The sequence below is a fragment of the Nycticebus coucang genome, chromosome 9 (assembly GCF_027406575.1).
Source record: "Nycticebus coucang isolate mNycCou1 chromosome 9, mNycCou1.pri, whole genome shotgun sequence".
Classification (NCBI taxonomy): Eukaryota; Metazoa; Chordata; class Mammalia; order Primates; family Lorisidae; genus Nycticebus; species Nycticebus coucang.
The window spans coordinates 135,759,676-135,773,497 of NC_069788.1; the positions used below are offsets into that span (position 1 = coordinate 135,759,676).

Consider the following 13,822-nt stretch of genomic DNA (forward strand, 5'->3'; position numbering starts at 1 on the left):
GAGCAGAATAAGGGCTGTGACTTCCATTTTATGGTTCAGAGCACTGAAATTTACAAGAGACTGACTGTCCCAGAGTCACAACACTGATAATAGGTCTGAGACAGAGGATATGCTTGGTACCCTGGAGATCCCTGAACACCTGAGACCACTAGGACACTCCCTGGACACAAAACCTAGGACTCTGCTCACTCCCTTCCCCAAATCCTCCTCCCCCCAAGGATGATGCTGGGAAATAGGTGATGCTCTGCAGAAGGTGGCTGGCCCCAGAGAGTGGCCCAAATACTGACTCAACTCCTGGATTGACATTGCAATCCCTGACCCCAAATGCAGTGTCTTTACCTCAACTGCAGCCCTGCCGAAGGACCAGGACCAATTTTGCACCCATCTCCCCAACACTTGACTCTGTCAACTGCCTTGTGGTGAGATTTCCCTGTGGTCAGGTGACCTCCTCAACTCCTTGACTCCCAACTGACTCAGAACCCAGGACATTCCAAACCAACTGCCCACATGACAGTTGCACAGAACCTAAGCAGTATGTTCAACTGACCAAACTGGGAAGATAAGCAGTTAAGATTACTTTGGCCCATTGGGCCAGTGCTTAAGTCATTCAATGCACAAAGGCTCTGAGCTCCCAGAGTCTGTCTCTCTTACTTAAGTTCTACCAACTGTCTGAGCAGCCTGGACTCAGGCCTCAGTGAGAGGGGCAGTGGCTACACCAGCTCTGAGAGTCACCTTCCTGTTCACATCCTCAGTGCCTGCTATATAAACTATAATCCTGACTCTGGAATCTATTGAAGGGTTTCATTTCCACAGCACCTTTCAGGGACCAGTTGGCAGGGGATGATGTTTGTGATTTTACCCTGTTGTGTGGCCAGATGGGGATTTCAATGCTGCTGATCCACTTCTGGGAAAGGACAGTGGATTCCCTTGAATACAAACACTTTTCTGTATTCAAATCCTTCGTGATTTTTTTTTTAATCATAACTTTGAGGCAAGATCCTGCCCAATACATTCAAAATAGAGATGCCTGTTGACATCTTGTTGGCAGAAGACCATGGGAAGGTGTTAATAATCTTTCCCCAGGTCACTCTTCTGTTCATCACTTGCCACAGGAGTCGAAAGAGGAACCCTGCGGCATGGTGTGCACTTTAATGTATTTAAGGGACTGATTGTGTGGGGAAATTACTCTCAAGAGGACATAATACAGAAAGACACAGAGCACAGTGGCCGAGAGCAAGGGCCGGGTGCCTTCTGGACTGGGCTCAGGTCCTGTCACTAAACTAGCTCCTGCCGGGGGAAGGCAGCAGACTCCTTTCTGATTTAATCTTCCCCAAATTTGTGACTCTGGGTCCCCACAGGGCCAGGATGGGATGTATATGTCGTCACCTTCCCGTGTCCCGTTGTGGGAATGTACAACACAGACACAGGCACAGGGATCACTGGGGAGGCAGAGAGGGAGGAGAAGCTCCTTGGGGTGGGTGGGTGTGCAGGATGAAGAGGTGATAGGGAGTCTAGTCCATGGGGTACTGAGGTCTGTTTTCTGCTCTCTGATGAGGGTGCTGTGTGTCGACAGAGTGTCTATAAACATCCTATTGGAGAAAATTAGCCCAGGCAGTGACTTGGGAAGCCTTCAGGTGACAGGTCCTCTGGATGGTGAAACAGATGCAAAGGAAAGGGGAGCTCTGTAGGATCCCAGGATGAAAAGGCAGAGTCCCCTCCACCTGGCCCTGTGAGGAGCAGGAGGTCTGATGACACAGCGGTGCAAGAGTACATCCAGACCCTCAACACGATTCAGCCTGCACAATTAGGAGACTTGCAGGGGAAATAAGAACTGCTTCCCGGAGCTCTTTGCTTCTGTTGCTAATTATCGTTATTCCCTCTAACGCCACTGCCACACCTCCCCTATGTCTTTCAATTAAAAGAATGCTAATAAAAAGTAAATTTTATGGGAAGGACACAGAAAACATTGCTATTTTAAAGCAATTACCTTTATTGATAAATTTGAGTTCTAAAACAAACACAAGTAACGTGAAATTCTATCAACTTAACATATCTCAAGAAAGCATTGATGAAATCATTTTGTGTGTGTGTATGTGTATATTTTCTTTGATTTTTATGTATATGTGAAAAATATATAGAAGCTCATCTTGAAACATGGTGCTCCACAGAGGCTGGGGACCCCCTAAGGGCTTGGGCATATCCCAGATGGTCTTGGACACTGGGGTGTCCCCCACTTGGTGCCAGAACCTCCACAGGCAGGCACAGTTGGGCTGCGTGGGCTGCTTGCTTATATGACAAGGGCCCTGGGTGCCTCAAAACAGGGGGAAGTCAGGATCAGCCCCAATGTCTCCTCACAATTAACGGGGGGTGGGGGTTTCTAATGCCTTTAGAGTGTTGGGAAGGCAGGGCTGGATCCTGCAGAGGCAGACGTTGATGAACTCCAGTGGTTCTGTCCACAGGAAGGCGATGAGACCCCCCCCCAGGAAGTCTTAGACAAGGTGTCCCTACCGGCACCCATAGCCACTCCCTTGATTAAAGCAGCCTGCTGGGGTCTTAGCCAAGCAGACTTAGGGACTTCTAAGCTGTGAGTGTCCATTCTCTTGTAGGATGTCCTCAGGGTAGCCTTCATTTGCCTGCCTGGGTCTTAGCTCCCTTTCATAGATATGCAAAGTCACACCAGACCAGCCCCTCCGGTGCTATCCTCAGACATGCTGGTTTTCCTGCTGGGCCAACAACAGAATCAGACTCATTGCTGACATGTGCACTTGTCTTCCTTCCCCTCCTCCTGGTGCCTGCTCCACACTCAGGTTTCTCGCTCTCTTCTGCTCCATTTTCTGTCCTCCATTTCTCCTCCTGGATATAGGACTAAAGAATATCTTGGCATCTGGAGGAAAAGGAATAATTGCACCTGCCCAGAGGGCCCCCGTGCGGGGACAGCCCTGTCAGGGGAGGGCCCAGAGCAGACACAGACTTGCCAGAGGCCCCTCCAGCAGGGAGGGCCCAGATCCCCTCCCCAGCCCAGCTCCCTGCCTGGAACATCCAGGGCTGCTGGCCAAGGGTCACAGCTGCAGCCTGCGGAGTAGAAACCAGGGTGATGCCAAGAAAGAGGGGAGGAGCCTGGAGAGAGACTTAGAGAGAGTGAAGGCCCAAGGATCCACTGCCTGGATAAGACCTGACCTTCAGGATGCCCATCACGAAAGGAGGGAAAGAGAGACTGGGGAGAGCCTACACAGAGGGGCTTATGATTAAGAATCAGGAAGTAGGAAAAGACACAAAAGAGGTGATAAGTTACAGGCAGAATGCTGTTTCTCTGTCAGTGTCCTCAGAATCTGCAAAGTAACCTTCTGCATGTACAATTGCAATGGTGTGACAGGGTGGCCTTGGGAAAGGAGAAGGGAGAGATGGAGGGATGGGGTGAGAACTTGGGGCCCCATTTTCTGGCAGGAGAACACCTCGCCTTGGGCCCCATTCTGCCCTCATCTGCACACTTCTCTCCCAGGGCCTCCAAAGCCTCCCCTCTGCAATGAGCAGATGGATCTGGGATCTGCACGGGCCCCTTCCCACTCTCAAATGCTGCAACTGAGATGAGGCAGGAGTGGCTGCCTTGTCTTGTTCCTCCTAGAGGCAGCCACCGTCCCCTCGTCTCCCTGTGCAAGACATGGATGCCCCATCTTTTCTTCTCCTCTCACTATTGACTTCTCATTTCTGTCTCCTAGTTCCTATTCATTTCCTTTCTCCTTGTCAGTCACCAATGCTACTGTTCTCCAACACGGGGATATTGGAAAAATGACTCTGGATATAAGGCCACCCTGTCCAATCAGTCCATGGATGAATTATCTACTCCATGCAAACAGGCAAGCACCCTGCATGGTGCTGGGGTTGTGTTGAGTTCTGTAGAAGAGAAAGACAGCCAAATCCACGTGTCCAGTTACTGTCATGTGCCTGGGATGTTCTTAGGGACTCGGGAAATATTTAATCCTCACAACAACCCCATTAATTTTTCTAGCCTCTTAGAGAGGATGGATATAAAAGGAGAGGTAAAGCAACTTGTCCAAATTCACTGCAAGTGAGGCAACGGGGATTCCACAGCAGGTGGATTTGGGGCACACACATAAAGGGACCTTCCAAAGTTTGCCTGGAGCCGTAGAGGACTGCAAAGGGTTGGGAAGGCAGGGGGCCTGGGAGGCCTGAGCACAGGGAAGAGGCTGGGGCCTGACTAGAGGGTGGGGGAGCAGGGCAGCACTGTCTGGCTGGAGCAGTGCCTCTGAAAGGAGCCGGGTCATCTGTTGCTGTTGCCCAAGGGAACATTCCTGGGGTCTGGTTGATTCCAGGCAATGAGGCCAGTGGGACTGTGAGAGCCAATGAGGGCAGCAAGCCCAGCAGCCCGCCCAGCAGCCCTTCACACACAGCCTCGGAGTTCCTGTTGGCCTTAGAGGGTGACCAGGTGCATCTGGACGTGGAGCTCTTAAATGGAATCAAGTTAGGGTTTTATTCCTATTTCCAAGATTTTGGACATGGGAGAGGTGTGAATCTCTTGCAGAGAAATAAACTTCAGATAAGAAGGTACCTAGAAAGACAATGATGTATGACATATCATGGGTCCTAAATTTGTAGTCACTTGTACAACTAAGACTAAATGAGGGAAATATGAGAGGGTGTGACCCGGGGGATGGTCACTAGAGTGATTATCTCATCATAACTTATTAAGATGTTTTTGTGCTGTTCTGCAAATGCATTTTACTTTATATTTCAAAAAAATATTTTTAAGGACTACTGGAATAGATATCATTTGAGGGGACAAAGTTCAGGATTAAATGCAGAGTTTCTCTAAAAATGATTCTAAATACATACAATTCACAGACAAAATAGCTGGAGCAGCATTAGCTGACTTGGGGAGGACAAGTGGTGGGCTGGTCCCTGGCCAGGGGCCGTGTGTCTAATTCAAGCTTCCCAACCCTGTGTCAGCTGCAGCTCCGCTGAGGCCCAGGCTGAGCCCTGCACATCACGGCCTTGCCAGGTGTCGGTTCACCTGGAGTGTGCAGCACAGATGGGCCAGGGACCCCTGGGTGGCCCAGAGAGGGGGGATCGGTAGGGGCCTTTGGGGAGGGGGAAAGTGTGGGACTCAGCGGGCTCCTCGGGATGCAGGAAGATATTATAGGTATTAAAGATGCAAGTACATCAACTGCCTGATGAGACCAGATCCTTTAGGATGAAGAGTCATGAAAAGAGGGAAAGAGGGAATGGCGAAGAGCCTCCAAGAGGAGTTGATGTATAGGAAATAGAATAGGAAGAGATGAAAATGGGAAACAAATTGTGTACCGATTGATGTCCTACTCCTCATGTAAAAAGCCTGCCTCCGCATGTACCAGAGCAGTGACGGTTACTAGGTGGCCTTGGGAAAAGAAAGTAAACTTGAGCCCTACTACTCCTGGCATCTTATACGCCAATGACACAACCCAAGTCTTCCTCATCTCTGTAGTTCTGTCTCAGAACCTCATTACTTCACCTCTGCAGTGAGTAATGGGTTGTGGATCTCCAGGGCCCCTTATCCAGCTTCATTCTTTAACTATAGCCAGGAAGGCACACTTGTGTCACCCTGGTCCTTCCAGAGGTAGCCACTGTCTTCATGGCCCCCTGTGCCTGGCATTGCCCGCCCTTTTCTATGTCTCTCCACCATTGTTTTTTCTGTAGGGTGGGAACATTGGCTGCAAGTGCCAGGATATACTGCCACTCACCCTAATCAATCAATTGATAAATTCACTTATCAGTCAAAACCCAGGGAGCACCTGTCATGGGCCCACATTTGTTTTGGGACCTACAACTTAAGGAGGTGCTATGTCAAGGAGGCTTTCCTGTCCTGAACTTTGGGGTGAGGCAGAGTGAGGAAATATTTGACCATCACAACAAACCCATAACTTCTCTAATAAATGAGGACGAACCCACTTTTACAAAAAGTGAGGTATCTAAATTCCCTTAGTTTGCAAGTAAGGTAAGCAGTTGTTGCCACACAAATAAAGGGAAGCTGTCAGTTTGCACTGAGTCAGAGGACTTGGAGGCCAGGGGACCTGGCAGGCCTGAGTACAGGGAACGGCCTAGGGCCTGCTCAGAGGGAGGGGACCAGAGCAGTGCTGGTCTGAGAATAGCAGTGACCTCTGTCCCTGCTGCTCAGGGGATCTATCCTGGGCCTGATTCATTTCAGGAGATGAGGCAAGTGGGACTGTGAGAGCCACTGTGAGCAGCTTTGCCAACAGCCCCTTCACACGTGTCCTCCGGGATTCCTGCTGGCCATGTAGGGTGAGGAGGAGCAGCCGGACAACAGGCTTCTCAAAAGGAATCACATTAGGATTTGGACATTTAAAAATCAAGCTTTCTCTGTTGGTGCTGTTTTGTGGGGAAAAGAAGATAGACATCCTCAGGGCAATCTAATCCTATAAAAATATAATGTATTTCTACAGAATGGACTCTCCAAAAAGAAACGCAAGCCATAATTTGGTTCATTGTATGTTCATAGTGACTAAAAGTTTTGACTTTTTTTTTTTTCTTTTTTGCAAAAACCTTCAAAAGCAAACCTGAACCTATTTCAATTGGTAGGTACAACAAGAACATTCTGGAGGTTGTCCTGCCCCACACTAAGTTCCCCTTTCCCCACCCTACAATGTACAGCCCACCCTTCACCCTCCTAGAGATACCATGACTAGACTAGGCTCCATGCTGGGAGACAAAAGCATGGTATTTCCTGTTTGGGGCCACATTAACTGAAGATAAATATCAGACCTCAGTGGAGAAAGTTGGGATGATTTTCCCGCTGCCAACTCTGCCTTAAGCGTCTCCTTTTCATTTTTCCTAAAAGAACTGGGAACAGCAAGAGGCTATACTGGGGTCTAAATGCAAAGAATAGAGCTGTCCCATTCTCCAGGCTGTAGATAGGATGTAGCAAACTAAGCCTGAAGCCTCTCCTAAAAAGGCTTATGAAAAAGGGAGGTGTCCAGAGTGACACACCATGGCTGCTCAAATAGCATGATCATGGAAATAGCAAGGTGTATAAAGAAGTGAGATTTATCTCTAAATGAAGCTGTGGCTGACACGTTCATTACCAAGGATTCTGAAACACAATCTGATGTTTTTAGGACCACAGGAACATTTTCCTAGGTGTAAATTAGGTTTTGTTTTCCCCACAGGTTAGTTGAGATACACGCAGGGTGCAGTGAAGCACAGACACGAAAAACTTCCAATTCTGTAAAACCTCCTATGATACTAGAGTGATGACTGGAATTTTAAACTGAGAATGTAGACACTGATAACTGGGGGAACATATGTCTAAGGAAACGCATAAACATACCAAAACACACACACACACACACACACAAGCACGCATGCTAAATCATGCCCCGTGGATTCACACACAGACATACTCCATCCACCCTATCCACACAACCCCACATCCCCTATAGAGAACACAGTTGACTCCAGGGACTACTGAATACAACTACAGTCCTTTATCTGCAAAGTCAGTTTCTATCATCCAACCCCCAATCCTCCTTCAGAGCAAGAAACTGTAATCCCCATTCCTTTCCACAGGAAAGCCATCAAGATAGCGCCAGCTTTCTTATCATCTAGATTATTCATCAGCAAGGGAGTGATTCCAGAATACATTCCATTTTCCCTGATTCATGAGACCACTCATAATTATAGAAAAAAAAATTACCATGGGCATTGGGCCATGCTCTGTTCTGCTTACACGAGGCTTTTTTTTTTTTTTTTTTTTTCACTTGGTGACATTAGAATATTGATGGGGAATAGGGAAATAGTGGGCAAGGGAAGGAAACCCAAAGCAAGAACAAAGCAAAGCTACTCAAGCCAAAAGGCCGCAGTTTCTCCCAGAGGCTGTACCTCTTGGGTCCCACTTTGGTTGGAAATGACAAAAACTTTTTTCTAAAACAGAAGAAAAAAAAATCTGCTGAGGGGAAAAAAACAAAACAAAACAAAACAAAACAAAAAAACCTGCAGCACTGTAACTGATGCTATTATTTTTCTTTTCAAATGATGTCTGGAATCAGGTCTCAGCTGGTAATATACTCTCAGTAGAAATTTCCCCCACCAAGGAAGATGTATAAGACAGCTGTAATATCCATGTTGAGATTTTTGCATTTAATTTCACTTGTGAAAATAAAGTCAAAACAGCAAAATTCCAGTTCCAACAGACAGGTGGTTTCACTTTGCTATGTGATGGCATGTCCCCTTCTGCTCTGGTATCAGCAAGCTTGCCTACGGGTCCCCAGTTGGAGCTAGGTGGCACAGAGTGACTGTCAGTACCTTGCAGGTGTTGGTCATGAGCTATTCGGAGGCATTGCTTGATGTAGACATGGGATAAGGGGAAAGGCACACGGGAGGAACAAGCAAGACATGAGAAACAGAGCCTTTGGCTGTCTAGCTGCAGACCACCTACCTGATGGGAAAACCACAAAGAAAGTAAACACTACCATGCATCCTGTGATTCAATGGCAGAGTCTCGGAACTCCTCCTGCCCACCAGGAGGCCAAAGTGAATTGCCACTACTTTACTGATACCTTCCAAGATCATTTCTTTCTCAGCTACAATATATTCACAGATCATCCTTTCTCAGAAGACTTTTTACTTTAACCGAGAAACATGTATTGGGAGACTGAATTCAATTCCAGGCAAAAAAAAAATTTTTTTTTTTAAACAACTAAATCATAGTTGTGCACATTAATGTAATCGTGGGGCACCATACACTGGTTTCATAGACCATTCGACACATTTTCATCACACTGGTTAACATAGCCTTCCAGGCACCCTCTCCGTTACTGTGCTAAGACATTTACATTCCACATCTACTAAGTTTCACATATGCCCTTGCAGGGTGCACCACAGGTGTAATCCCACCAATCCCCCTCCCTTTGCCCACCTACTCCCTCCCTCTCCTCCCTTTCCCCCTTCCCCCTATTCTTAGGTTGTAACTGGGTTATAGCTTTCATAGTAGGGCTGAGTACATTGGATACTTTTTCTTCCATTCTTGAGATACTTTACTAAGAAGAATATGTCCCAACTCCATCCATGTAAACAACCAGGCAAAATTTTTAATGATATTTACCTGGCAAACCTCTGTTGTAAAGATAATTAAACAAAAAAATATTTGAAAATGCTGACTTCTTCTACCTACCATTTGCAGATCAATATCACAGCGGTCCCGTGGTATTTCTCCTCCCAGTCTTCCCTTCCATGGATCAGCTTCCGCTCACACTCCCACAAGCCTCTGACAGAAGGACAGTGTGGTGTGGGGTTCAGCATGTGATGAGTGCTGACTCTCTCTAACCCAGCTCTCTGGGACATTTCCCTCTAGGGTGATATCAGGACTCCCCGCTAACAAGTGAGTTGGCCTTTGAGTTCTTATTTGGCACTGTCCCTTGTAGGCATGTGTACTAATGGACTGGTGCCCTCTAGGGCTTGTGGTTATCACACATACCTCCCTCCCCTTCTGTGCTTTAGGTCAAGTCTTGAGGAATTGACCTCAGCACTGACAGATGTTGACCTTCACCATCCTGTGTGGAGCCTCCCACCTCTCAGAATCTGTGAGCTGACTAGAATCCTGAGACCTTTCTATGTGTGTTTCACATTAACGACTGTGGTGAAGTTTGCTGTAAAATGTACCTGTAGCTATCCTGTGACTTCTGAGGCCACTTTATAATGATGGACGGTGTTTGGGATCTCTGTTGGCTGTAGTAATTCTAGGTGCGCACATGGAATTCCATGGCATGTGGACAGGGTACCCTGTGGATGATTGTGATGAATTCAGTCAGTGTCCCAGAGCATCAACATTGGAATCTAGGCCTGAATTTGCGTTTGTTTGCCACTTCTTAGGGTGACAGCTTGGGCCAGTCATCTCTACACCGTCTCTATCTCAAGAGTGCAGGTATTATTCAAACCTTCTCTTGTATCTGTGCTGGAGGACAGGGGAATGCGTGAAGTTGTTTTATGTAAAGCACACAGTGGTACTGGGATTTAGTTTTTAGAAAAGTGACACTTGGACTGTGCTGTGCAAATAAGTACAAATCTCCTGAGGAAATATATACACTCACAGATACACCCATAATCAGTACACATAGACTTACTCCTGGATAACTTCCAACCCTCATGCAAACAAACCCAGGCCATCCAAATGGCACAGTTGCTTCCAGAGACTTTACCTGACATTCAGTTATTCAGTAGACCATCTGTTTCTTGCACCACACCCCCAGTCCTTGTCTCCAGCAGGAAGCTGGAACCAGGGTGGCTGTCCAGACAGAAGCAACCAAGAGTGTCTCACTTTCTCCTCACTTAGATTTTTCCTCAGCGAGGGAGCAATCCCAGAAAACACATAGTTTTCCTTTGTTCTTGGGTCCACCTGAAATTAGAGAAAGAAGACTTAGGGGATCAGGGGTCTTTTTTCCCTCGGTGATGTTAGAAAATAGTGGCGGAGGCAATGGCCCCAAAATATAAAGCATAGAGGATGCTTATGTAAAGACAGGATATTTTCATGAAAGATTTCTGAAGTCTATTTTCATTGGCAAATACAAAATTCCTTTTTAAGAAGGACTACTTACAAAAAAAAAAAAAAAAAGACTACTTACTACTGGAAGAAAGAAGATATTACCTTCACAATAGATGGGACCTCCTCATCTGACCTGTGTGGTGACAGTTACTGACCGGCCAATAAAGGCTCCTCCACCAGGCCCTCAAGGGGCTTGCCCTGCTCTTCCATCCTCATACCACCTTTGTGGCAGCTGCTGTGGCTGGGTGGTGACACTCTGCCTTCATTTGGAAGGCGTTTCTGGGCCAGATAATCCTTGGATAATAGTGTCTACCCAAGGACTGGTTGTAAAGCAGCTTCTAGAAGCAGATAAATAATAGAAATTGGCCTCTTTTGTCCCAGCCCCTGGGACAACAGGCATCTGGGGAACTCACTTCATCTGGCCTGACCCTCAGTCCATCCATGCTGACCTATGTCTTTCCAGTTTGGGTCAGAGGACTGGAGCCTGACTCCTATTCTCTGCCTCTCAACACCTTCCACTACAGAAAGGGCCTGGTGTGTCATAGTAGATGGAGAAGATGACAAGACAAGAAAGAAGCCCCTGAGACATCTCAGAGATGTCCGTGAGGTGCTCATTCTGGCCATGGCAACTAATCATCCTCACTTGGAAGGAGCAAAAAACGCACAGGAGGGCTGGCCTGCGGCTGGACTCAGGTGATAAGGCCACACAGCTTCGCTTGAACTTACAACCCTGAAGTCGTCTTCCTCCCAAGTTCATGTCACCCTCACGTGGCCTGGGTGCTCCTGTGACTTCCTTCTGTCCATCTTTGTCTTTTCCTTTTAAGGTCCAGCTCATGGTCCTGAGCCTGCTTCCTCCCATGGAATCCACTAGGCGGTGTTTCTGGATTCCTAGAGCCCTTTGTCTTCATCTCACTAATTTTAATATTTAGTCACTGACATCTGGCTCCCCCTCAAGTACCACTGGGAAACTGCTGTCTAGTGATTAAGGACTTCTAGGACAGTCTATTGATGAGAAGCACGTTTATGGTGGTGAGAGACGGATGACACTTTTCAACAGAGCTGTCCTTTTTGTTTTGTTGAGGGAAAAAATTCACAACTCCAGGGTAATCAAATTCTATGGAAATACAAAGTATTTCACACAGCTATTCAAGGTTCAAAGGGGTCCTCAAGCCATAATTTTCCTCACTTTATATGTATGTTTTCTTGAACAAATACTTTAGTTTGCAAAGGTGTTCTGAGGAACCAAAAACCTACATTAACTGGCAGGTTCAACGGGGACTTGATTGGGGGCTTTTCTGTCACCCATGGGTGAATTTATCTTTACTTGCAGTACACAATGAACCATGCCCACCTTTTAGGAAGGGAGCCACGTGTTCACCCTGACACTCAGACCCAGAAGAAGCCCTCTCATTTCTTTGCAAAGTGATGGCCCCAGTACACAGCAACCAGAGTTGGTAAAGGCATGGGAGACATATTTTCCATGTGGAAATGTAATTTCCTATTTTCAGCAACACTGTCTGAAATGGAATATTGGGCATCAATTGGGACAGTTGGTCTGAAATTGCCCCAACTCTGCCAGGAGGTTCCTTCTTCCTTATCTACTGACTAGAACTGAGTGTGGCATATGGCTCCACTGGGGGCTCACTTCAGAAGGAAGGATCCCTGCCCAGCACTCCTTGCTTTTGAGATAGGTGAAGATTAAATCTGAGGTTTCATGTAATGAAAAAAGCTCTGGGTACATGTAATGAAAAGGGACACCAGATTCCTGCCAATGAGGAATCGATGAGGTTAATCTGTGGTGCCTGCTTCCCCACTCACTGGGTGTGCAACTCTGTGTAATTCATACACATTCTCAAGCCCTCTTTTTTCATAATTCAAATAAAGATTATCTGGATTCATTTAAGGATTAAGGATTCTTTTATTTGATCAATCGAAATTCTGAGACGGGAACATAAAAGCCCCTCATAATTGAGATTTATTATTAAATTATTTGACTCGTAAAAGGAATCCCAAGACACAATTTGTCCATTTAGAACCTCAGGACCATTTTTCTATATGGCAAAACTATTTCTTTCTTGTTTATAAAAAAAATTCTTGGCATACAACAAACTGCACATATTTAAAGTATACAATTTGATCTATTTTGATATACTTACTGTGGCATAAGTAAGGATATATTTGGTCTCTGTCTCCAGCTGTTATCATGGAGATTCAAAAATCCTTTAATTTCCTGTATAACAGCATTTCTTTTTATATTAACAAGGAAATTCAATGTGATCCCCTAGATACTTTCTGGGTGACAATAAAAGACCAACCACATGAACAGAGGATGGTAACTTTGGGCCACACTGACCTCCAAGAAGAGGGAGGGGCAAGAGACTGGCTTCAGTCATGTGGACAATGTTTGAATTAGTCATGCCTACATGATGAAACTCCAATAAAAACTCTGAACCCAAAGCTCAGTGGAACTCCCAGGTTTGTGAATAACTGATGGCTGTGAAGGAATTATCTATCCTATGACTCGACAAGGTTAGGGCATGAAAGCTCTGAGTTCAGGACCCTACCAGATCTCACCTATGTGTGAGATTGTGGTAAAATTGTAATTTTATGAATTATAATTTTCCTCGGTTCTATGAATTATATCTAGCAAACTACAGAAACTGAGGGGTATGGGAACCCCCAAATACAGGGTCACTCTTTTTGACATTTGGGCTGCCTAAGGGACCCCAAATTGCATCTGGTGTCTGATTTAAGATCAGTGTGGATAACATTGCCCTTATCTTGTGGTATCTAATGCTAACTCTGGGTGGCTGGTAGCAAAAATGTCATAATGTGCTGTAATAGCATCCAGCTGGGAGGGGGGATAAATGACTTCGTGTCACAGATGTGGGATTTTCTGGAACAACTTTGACTCATTGAAACACATGGTTTAGGAATAGAAAGGATGAAAGGCTGTGGAATGAGCATTCTTTGATTCCTGGGTGGCCACAAGGTCATGCATGGTATAGAACAGCAGCTATGTTGCAACCAATTCCAAAGCTAAAAGTTACCAGTTATCTAGTTACAATAAACTAACTGGTCTTTTACCAAGCAGACAACAGCATACGATGGGGGAAAGAAGGCCTATTCAATAAATGCTGCTAGGAAAACTGGATAGCCACATGCAAAAGAATGAAATAGGAAGCCCATCTCTCACTACTCACAAAAATTAATTCAGGATGGCTAAAAGATTCAGATCATTTAAGGAAAGAAACTGTAAGAATTCTAGAGGAC

The 13,822-nt window shown here is 46.0% G+C and overlaps 1 long non-coding RNA gene across 2 annotated transcripts in view; it reads right to left on the minus strand.

Annotated features, from left to right (window-relative positions):
- Window positions 1–8,026: 8,026 nt before the first annotated feature.
- LOC128594492 (uncharacterized) overlaps window positions 8,027–13,822 on the minus strand; it is a 38,273-nt gene continuing 32,477 nt past the window's right edge. Inside the window, exons 2-4 of one of the 2 annotated variants that reach the window (XR_008382576.1) lie at window positions 10,206–10,402; window positions 9,178–9,274; window positions 8,027–8,442 (exon numbers count right to left, since the gene is read on the minus strand). This is a non-coding gene — a long non-coding RNA (uncharacterized LOC128594492). Of the gene's footprint in view, window positions 8,443–9,177; window positions 9,275–10,205; window positions 10,556–13,822 lie in introns of those variants that run through there. The other variant, XR_008382575.1, reaches the window with a different exon arrangement.